Raw genomic sequence first — 9832 nt, forward strand, 5'->3', positions numbered from 1 at the left:
AAAGGGGGGGTTTGAATTGTGTTCTTAAAAATTACTCGTTAAAACTTTAGTTTATGAAAAGAAGATAAGTTCTTAAGAAAATTGTTCTGGTGACTTTTCAAAAACTGTTTAGTGCAGCGGAAGTAAGTAAATAAAGCAGAACGATCAGCACACAGGAATTTATACTGGTTCACCCTAAACGATTGGGCTACGTCCAGTACTTGGCCACCACCAAGATTTTCACTAGCAAGTATCAAGGACTTCTCCAATACAAGTATTAGACAGGACTTCTCCAAGTATTATCACGGACTTCTCCAAGTATTGTACAGGACTCCTCCTAGTATTATCACGGACTTCTCCAAGTATTGTACAGGACTCCTCCTAGTATTATCACGGACTTCTCCAAGTATTGTACAGGACTCCTCCTACAATCAACAAGATTGTTTGGCTCTACAAGAAATCTCTTCTCAAAAGAGTTGGTGTAGACAATTTATGGCACTGGAACTCTCAAGTGTTTTGGGTTCTGAAAGGACGTTGGAACACACAGGAGTTCAGAATCTAAGAGAGAAGTAAGAGAAGAGGTTTGACTCTTTTAAGGTTTGGTATTCTCTCTTGATTTAGCAGAGGTATGAGATCGGATTTGACTCTTAGGAAATCTGCTGTGAGCTTTTAATGCTTTGAAGAATGTTTTGATTAATTGCTCTGAGTTCTTTCTTTTCTTGCAATAAATTTTTCTCTTCTTGTCTTCTTCAATCTTCAGATATGTCCTTTATATATGATCTTGCTAGTTGTGTAGCCGTTGAGACACAAAATCTGGCCGTTGTTTGTAGCCGTTGTGAGTGTCATCTAACCATTGATTCAAATCTCCGGTTGGTAGCTTCATTAAATGCATGCTGCTGTTCAAAACTATCCTTTAGCCAAAAAGGTGTACTTTGTCAGCTAGTAGGTGGTGATAGCTTTGGGCTACTTTGCAGAAGAGAGACATTTTGGAAAAGTGATGTTGACGTGTTGTCCTTTTTCCTCTTCATTGGTCATTGAGACTTCTCTCTTCAAAGGTAAATCAGTTTGCACGTGACCAGATTGGTTTCCTTCTGACTAAAGCATGGGGCAAATAGTTGAGATACAATTTTGACTTTCCCGCTCAAAGACTTCTTCTGAAATTCTGAGGTATGACGTGGCATGAAACGATACAGAATAAGTGTCTTCCTTGTTTACTGGACGATGCGGTCATATCTTGCGTAAACTTCTTTTTCCTTATAAGGCTTAGACATATTCGTTGAAGCATGCGACCTTATAATATATATTTCCTGAAAAATGTCATTAACATCTGGAATTAGATTTTAGTGGAGAAAAGTATTTATAAAAATTGTTAGGATCAAAATAAGATTGAAACACGTTGTAACACGTTTGAACTTAACAATCTCCCCCTTTTTGATAATGACAATTTTTATTGAAAAGGATAATGATCAAGAGTAAAAAGAATTTATGCTCCCCCTAAATTGGGTAAGATAAAAGTTTAAAAAAACTTATTCAAATCATATTACTCCCCCTGAGTTGTATAAAACTTTGGTGTTAGGTTAAGGAAACAACCTTGAACTTGATCTTAAACTTTTCTATAATTCCTAATTCCTATTTTCTCCCCCTTTGGCATTATTAAAAAGAAAGGGAAAAGAATTTAGTAGAAAGGTATAATATGCATAGTAAACATGGCAAACGTTAGTTATAAAACGATAAGCATGATGGAACGATAAAATATGCATAATCAGTGAACAATTGTCTGAAAACATAAAAGTAAATGCGAATTGTTCAGGATAGAGAGTTGGCCATTAGCCAAAGCGTGTCAGCAGCTGATCGATTTTCTGGGCAAGAGTCATGAACTGCTGGTTGATGTGGTCACGGTGGTCTTCAAAGTCTTCTCTGGTGACAAATTGAGTCGCCAAGACTTGAGCACTTGAGCTTCCACCTTCAGTCTTGGAATCAGCTTGAAGTCCCTCAGATGCATCTTCTTCTTTTCCATCAGCAGAACTGTTCAGTTGTGACTCTGTATCATCTGCTTCTTCAAGCATCTTCTCCTTTCCTTTGTCAGTGTTGGCTTTCTCAGAATGAGAAACAACTTCAGGAATGTGAGTGGGTAGGAGTACAAACACCCAAGTTCCAAATTTCAGTGAGAGCGCGGAGGTCCGATTCATGAGAGAATATGGCAGAGTACCAACATATCCCTTAGAGACACTCAATTTCCAGAACTCTGGATCAGGAACTTTGCAAGCGTGAAGTTGGAACAAGTAGTTGTCACCCTCTTGTCGTTTCCATGTAGCGGTGAGCTGATTGCTTGACGACTTGTCAATCTTTCTTGCCAGAAGGTTCAGGTAGCTTTTGAACGATCCCTTGGTAGTCCTCAAGGTGCGTCTGCGTTGGATAGCAGAGGACACTAGCGTCTGAAGGCGCCTCTTTCTTGCTTGAGAAAAATGGAGAACAGTACCGGATCTGCTTGCCTTCTTAGGAGTCATATGCTCATCGGCAATCAATGACTTAGGCAAAGATTGAACAAGTTGGAATGCAGAGGCATTCTCTTGTGCAACGACAGTTTGGTCAGTGATGAAAGCAGTGTTCATGGTAGAGGTTGGTTGAGATGTGAGTGGTTCATTTGTTGTTTCAGTCAAGGATTCATTGAGGTTTGTGTTTGGTGGGAGTTTTGGCAATGGTTCAGTGTGGTGTTGTGAATGTGTTGGAGAGGAGTGTGGTGTTTGAGTATTGTCAACAAACAGTGAATCCAGAAATTCTTTGTTGGACATTTCAGAAGGAATTTCTTGATAAGGTAAGAGAGAGTTTGCTAACCTTGTGTGAAGGACAATGTCCTCATCAAAGAAGGGCTCCTCAGGTTCAGCAGAGAGAATCTTCCTTTTCTGATATGCAGGTTGTGGTTCAATAGTAACTGGAGATTCTTCAAATTGCTTCCTCAATCTCTTTAGCTTTTTGGGTTCAGCATTCTTGACAGGCGGAGAACCTTTTCCTGATCTGGTTCTTGAAGCGATGGGGTTGGATTGAGATTGCAATGGTTCACCACTCTTCACAATCTTGATTCGAACAGACTGTTCTTCCTCGTCCTCAGGGAACGGTGCAATGCGGAGAGCTGCAGGAACAGTTCTCTTGGACGGTTCCTTCTTTGACACATCGGACAGTTCTGTCAGATTTTTCTTCCTTGTCTGGACAGTCTGTTCATCAGATACCTTTTCTTTTCCTCTGGTGTTTTTCCTTGTTCTGGACAAGTATTCTTCAGGAACATCAGAGGCATCAAAGGGAATGTTCATTTTGCTCACATCTCCCAGTCTGATCGGTGAAGGAAAGATCACATCTTCATTCAAGCGATCCTCTGATTCCAGAAACTCTTTGATAACACCTTTCTTTTCGAAAATAACGGTCAGCAGCGAGCCAAAAGGAAGGTATCCTTGGCTTTTCTCCAGATAGTTGATCAAGTAGTTCCACATCAAGTGTGCAGGGTTAATTTTCACTCTTTTCAAGATCTTGTACAATGCGTACCTTGCATGCGCATTTACATAATTTCTTGCACCATCCTTTGGTAAGACAACCTTGCTAATCACATCATTGTTGAACTTTACATCATCAATGAGATTGCCCACTTCCACAGTCAGTGGTTCCTCTTGGTTCTTCCAAATGCACTTCCAGTCATCAACTTTCGCAAACCAATTTGGGGAATATTTTTCACCAACTTCCAACTTCACATTCAGTGCTTCAGCCATGTCGTTGAGAGTCACTGAGATGATCTTGTCATTTACTTTGGACTTAATGACTTGTCTGTGATTTATCACAACGGCACAGTCATAAAATTCCTTTACCAAAGGCACATACACTTCGCGCTGAGCCATGGTGTACACCGTCTCCCAGTCCTGATGAAGTAAGTCTGCAAGCCCAGCCATCTTCACGAAGGCAAACACCTTCAGATCAAAGTACCTTGGGGACACAAGAGAGTTGTCACCCAGTTTCTCAGTTTTCACGGCTCCAACCTCCTTGAGTTGAACAGAGCGTTGGCGGTTGATCCTCTCTGATCTCCTCTGGATGATCTCCATTTCTTCAGCAGAGTAAGGTGTTTTACCACCTTTCTTGGATTGGGCCTTAGATTTGGAAGGGGCTTTGGAAGAGGTAGCAAGAACTCCGGCCATTTGGGAATGAGAGGAAGTTTCAGAGAAGGCTTAGGGTTTCTTTACTTGGAAGAGAGAGAGAGAGTAAGTATCAAATGAAGTGAGGTGAACGAGAGAGAAGGAAATCTTTTGGATATATTTGATTTGGAATAAGGAATGGCAGTTTTGGGTGGTGTGCAGATGGCGGTTTTCTTTTCATGAGAGAGAAACTATTAAACAATTGAGCAGTTGAGACCACGCGCGTTAAAAGTAAGAGAGATAACTGCTTCGCATTTAATGTGATGAGACCTTTCAAAGTTCACTGTTGTAGCACGTGCAAGAGTAATGATGCATTGAACTAAACAATGCCTTTGCCAGCTGTTAACCAAACGATATAGATTTCCTGAGAGCAACTTCATTGAACAGAGAGTTGTTGAACGATTTGATCTACTGGTTGAACAGTGAGGAGACAGAACAGTGCGGATGTTCTTCGAAGAACGAAACCTGCAAAATAGAAACATTTGTTTCCATACCTTTTATTGAGCAGAGTGCATATTTATCCTTGTTCTTAGATCTGAGAATCTGCCTTCTAAGAGAGGTTTCGTGAGTATGTCAGCAAGTTGATCTTCTGTGTGTATATGAGATATATCAATGTTTCCCTTTGCCACAAGGTCTCTAATGAAATGATGTTTGATCTCAATGTGCTTTGTTCTTGAATGCTGAACTGGATTCTTGGCAATATTGATGGCACTTGTGTTATCACATAAAAGGGGTATCTTGTTTTCATGAATGTTGTAATCCTCAAGTTGATGCTTTATCCATAGGAGTTGTGTACAACAAGAACTTGCTGCCACATATTCAGCTTCAGCAGTGGATAAGGAAATAGTGCTTTGACGTTTACTTGTCCAGGATACTAAACAGTTTCCCAGAAAGTGACATCCTCCACTAGTGCTTTTCCGTTCAACTCGATCACCAGCATAATCCGCATCACAAAATCCTTTCAACCTGAAATCTTCACCTTTCTCATATAATAGACCAAGATTAGCAGTACCAATTAAATATCTAAAGATTCGCTTAACAGCACTAAGATGAGATTGCTGTGGGTTTACCTGAAACCTTGCACATAGACACACACTAAACATTATGTCTGGTCTGCTGGACGTTAAATAAAGAAGTGAACCAATCATCCCTATGTACGATGTTGGGTCAACAGGTGAGCTTTCATCACTTTTGTCCAGAACAGTGTTGGGATACATAGGAGTACTCATCTCATTTGACTTGTGCATGTTGTATTTCTTGAGCATATCCTTTATGTACTTGGACTGATGTATGAAGATCTTGTCTTTCTCTTGCTTGATTTGAAGTCCCAGAAAGAATTTCAGTTCTCCCATCATACTCATTTCAAATTCACTTTGCATGAGAGTAGAAAATTCTTTACACAGTTTATCGCTAGTTGCACCGAAGATGATATCATCAACATACAATTGTACAAGGATGTAGTCGTCCTTCAATTGCTTCCTGAAGAGGGTGTTGTCAATCTTTCCTCTTGAAAAACCATTCTTCATGAGAAAGTTGCTTAGACGATCATACCAAGCCCTTGGGGCTTGTTTTAAACCGTACAGAGCTTTCTTCAACCTGTACACGTAGTCTGGAGTGGATGGTTCTTCAAAGCCTGGAGGTTGCTTCACATAGACTTCCTCTTCAATTACTCCGTTCAGAAAGGCGCTTTTGACATCCATTTGATATAGCTTGATGGAATGTTGACATGCAAAAGCTAGGAGTATCCTTATTGCTTCAATTCTTGCAACTGGTGCGAACGTTTCAGTGTAGTCAATTCCTTCTTGTTGGTTGTAACCTTGTGCTACTAGTCTCGCTTTGTTTCTAGTGACTTTCCCATTTTCATCCATCTTGTTTCTGAAGACCCATTTAGTACCAATGATAGATTTTCCAGTTGGTCTTGGAACTAGGGTCCATACTTGACTTCTTTCAAATTGATTTAGTTCTTCTTGCATAGCCAGAATCCATCCTTCATCTTGTAGAGCCTCTTCAACGTTCTTTGGTTCAATCTCTGAGATGAATGCGCTGTTTGATTCTTCTCTGAATGCTGATCTGGTCTTTACTCTTTCTGATACACTTCCAATGATTTGCTCTGGTGGATGATCACTTCTGTACTTCCACTCCTTTGGAAGTGAGATTCCGCTTGAAGTCATGACTTGGTCAGACTGTTCAGGAATAGTACCAGGAGGTGACGGAGATTGATCTTCATGAACTGATTCTGATGGTTGAGCTCTTGTTGTGTCGTCATCTGCTTCATCATGATCTGATAGGTCTGGATTGAGAAAATCTCTTTCTAAACGATCAACGGCCTTAATTGAACTATCATCGAACTTGACATTGATAGATTCTTCAACAACTTTTGTTCTTGAGTTGTAAACTCTATAGGCTTTGGAGTGAGAAGAATATCCAAGGAGAATTCCTTGATCAGGCTTATTGTCAAATTTTCCGATGTTCTCCTTGGTGTTGAGAATGTAACACTTGCATCCAAATGGATGAAATTATGATACAGTTGGCTTTCTATCTTTCCATAGTTCATATGGAGTCTTTTTCAACATGGGTCGCATAGATATTCTATTCTGAATGTAGCATGCAGTTTCAATAGCTTCAGCCCAGAAATACTTTGGTAGGGAAGTTTCACTGAGCATTGTCCTTGCCATTTCTTGAAGTGATCTGTTCTTCCGTTCAGCTACACCGTTTTGCTGTGGTGTCCTTGGAGCTGAGAACTGATGGCTGATACCTTCTTGTGCACAGAATTTTTCAAAATCTTCATTCACAAACTCTCCTCCTCTGTCACTGCGAATGGCTGTGATGCAGTAGCCCTTTTCATTTTGAACTCTTTTGCTGAAGATCTTGAATGCTTGGAATGTTTCATCCTTGCTTCTTAGGAAGTAGACCCAACAGAATCTTGTGTAGTCGTCGATAATGACAAAACAAAATCTTTTTCCAGAAACACTAGCTACCCTAGTGGGACCAAACAAATCCATATGTAAGAGGTCCAGAGGTTTGCTAGTACTGACAAAGTTTTTAGCACGACAGGAGGTACGATGCTGTTTGCTTTGAGTACATGCAGAACATGTAGCATCAGATTTAATAGATAGTTTTGGCAAACCACGTACTAAGTCATTACTTATGATTTTAGTAATGGTCCTTAAGGATGCATGCCCTAGCTTCCTATGCCAAAGCCATGTATTATCCTCTGATGATACTAGACAAGTTACATTTTGATTTGCTAGGTTTTCCAAGTTCGTCTTATATAGATTCCCTTGTCTCTGAGCTTCAAAGATGATTTTGTCATCGGAATCAGTAACACTACACTTCACTTTATTAAAGGAAACAGTGAACCCCCTATCACATAATTGACTTATGCTAAGTAGATTATGTTTTAACCCTTCAACTAATAAGACATTATTAATTACTGGAAGAGGTTCCTTACCAACAGTACCTTCTCCAACAATGAATCCTTTTTGATTTCCACCAAGGTTACAAATCCACCATCAGATCTAACTTGAATCTTGGGGAACATAGACTTTTCTCCCGTCATATGACGCGAGCATCCACTGTCCAGGTACCATTGTTGGCGTTTCCTTCGTTCTGTTAAGTAAATCTGCAACAGGAATTATTGATTTCTTAGGTACCCAGATTTTCTTGGGTCCTATAGGGTTAGTTGCATGCTTGGGAGGAATCTTCTTCTCATAGAAGATTTTCTTTCCTTCCCTTTCTATTGAACAGTTCACAACAAATTTAGATTCACTATCAATAGAAGAAGTAAACGATATATCAGACATAGTTTCATTAGACGGTTCACTGCTGTCAAAACCCAGACCACTTTTATCATATAAGTCTCTACTTTTTCCACATAGTTTAACTAAGTTGTCATGCCCTATTGTGAAAGTAGATAAATCATCAATCAAGACTTTGATTCTTTTCTTTAAAGCAGATACTTCCATTGTGGAGTCTTGTTTCTTTAAAAACTCATTTTCATGAATAATGGAATCTTTTTCTTTTAAAACTTTCTCATGTTCTTTTTGCAACTTGGAAAACTGTTTCTTCAGGTTCTTGTATTTTTCAGATAAAGTGTAAGAATGTTCAAGCAGTTCATTAAACTCTTCTTCAAGGTTTTCAGATCTTACCTCATCATCTTCATCATCATCTGATCCATCTACTGAAGCCATGAGAGCGAATAGAGATTCTTCATCTTCTTCTTCCTCGTCATCTTCAGAGTTGTTTTCAGAATCATCCCAGCCAGTTACTAGAGCTTTCTTCTTCTTGTAGAATGGTTTCCTGACAGGCTTTTTAGCTAGTCTAGGACAGTCTGGTTTGATGTGACCTGGCTTTTTGCATTCGAAACATGTAATGTTGCTTTTGTCTGCAGTTGAGGTGCTTTCACCTTTGTGTGGAAAGGATTTCTTTTTCTGACTTGATTCTCTTTTGTTGTCCTTCTTCAGGCCTTTTCCTCTTTGTTGTTTGATCCACATCTTTTTGAACTTTCTGTTGAACAGTGCTTGCTCATCATCGGACAGCTTTTCTGAGGAATCTTCTTCATCAGACATTTCTTTCGTCTGACTGTTTTTGGAGATGTTAGCTTTGAAGGCGATGCTTTTCTGCTTCTTTAGACTTTCATCTTGAGAAAGTTCAATCTCATGAACCTTCAGAGATCCCAGGAGATCTTCAAGTTTTAGTGTGCTAAGATCTCTTGCTTCTTGGATAACAGTAACTTTGGGTCTCCATCTTTTAGGAAGGCACCTCAGTATTTTTGTGATTTGATCAATGTGTGCGTATGTGCGATCGAGATTTCGAAGACCATTGATAATGGTTTGAAATCTTGCGAACATTTCATCAATGGTTTCATTTTCCTTCATTTTGAAGGTTTCATATTCAGCCACTAGTAAACTTACTTTGGCTTGACGTACATTTGCTGTACCTTCATAGGCAAGCCCTAGAGCTTCCCATACTTCTTTGGCAGTTGCGAGTCCATCAACTTTGTCCAACTGAGCTTTGCTTAAGGCACATAAGAGAAATAGTTTTGCCTTTGAATTGAGTTGATAGTCTTTGCGTTGAGCTTCTGTCAGCTGATCTTTCTTGATGGGTTCACCAGCGTCATCTTTATAGACGATGTTGCCATTTTCAATGATATCCCACAACTTGTAGCTTGAGGATTCTATGAAAAGTTGCATGTGCGTCTTCCAGTAGGGATATTCGGTTCCATCAAAGAAAGGAGGCTTGTTGGTGGATGAGCTCGTAGCGATAGCTTGATCTTCTGCCATGGATCTTTACTCTACACCTGTTAAGATGTTAGTTCTAGAGCCTAAGCTCTGATGCCAATTGATATGTAAATAAGTGACACAAGAAAGGGGGGGTTTGAATTGTGTTCTTAAAAATTACTCGTTATATATGATCTTGCTAGTTGTGTAGCCGTTGAGACACAAAATCTGGCCGTTGTTTGTAGCCGTTGTGAGTGTCATCTAACCATTGATTCAAATCTCCGGTTGGTAGCTTCATTAAATGCATGCTGCTGTTCAAAACTATCCTTTAGCCAAAAAGGTGTACTTTGTCAGCTAGTAGGTGGTGATAGCTTTGGGCTACTTTGCAGAAGAGAGACATTTTGGAAAAGTGATGTTGACGTGTTGTCCTTTTTCCTCTTCATTGGTCATTGAGACTTC

The sequence above is a fragment of the Lotus japonicus genome, chromosome 1, assembly GCF_012489685.1.
Source record: "Lotus japonicus ecotype B-129 chromosome 1, LjGifu_v1.2".
Taxonomy (NCBI): Eukaryota; Viridiplantae; Streptophyta; class Magnoliopsida; order Fabales; family Fabaceae; genus Lotus; species Lotus japonicus.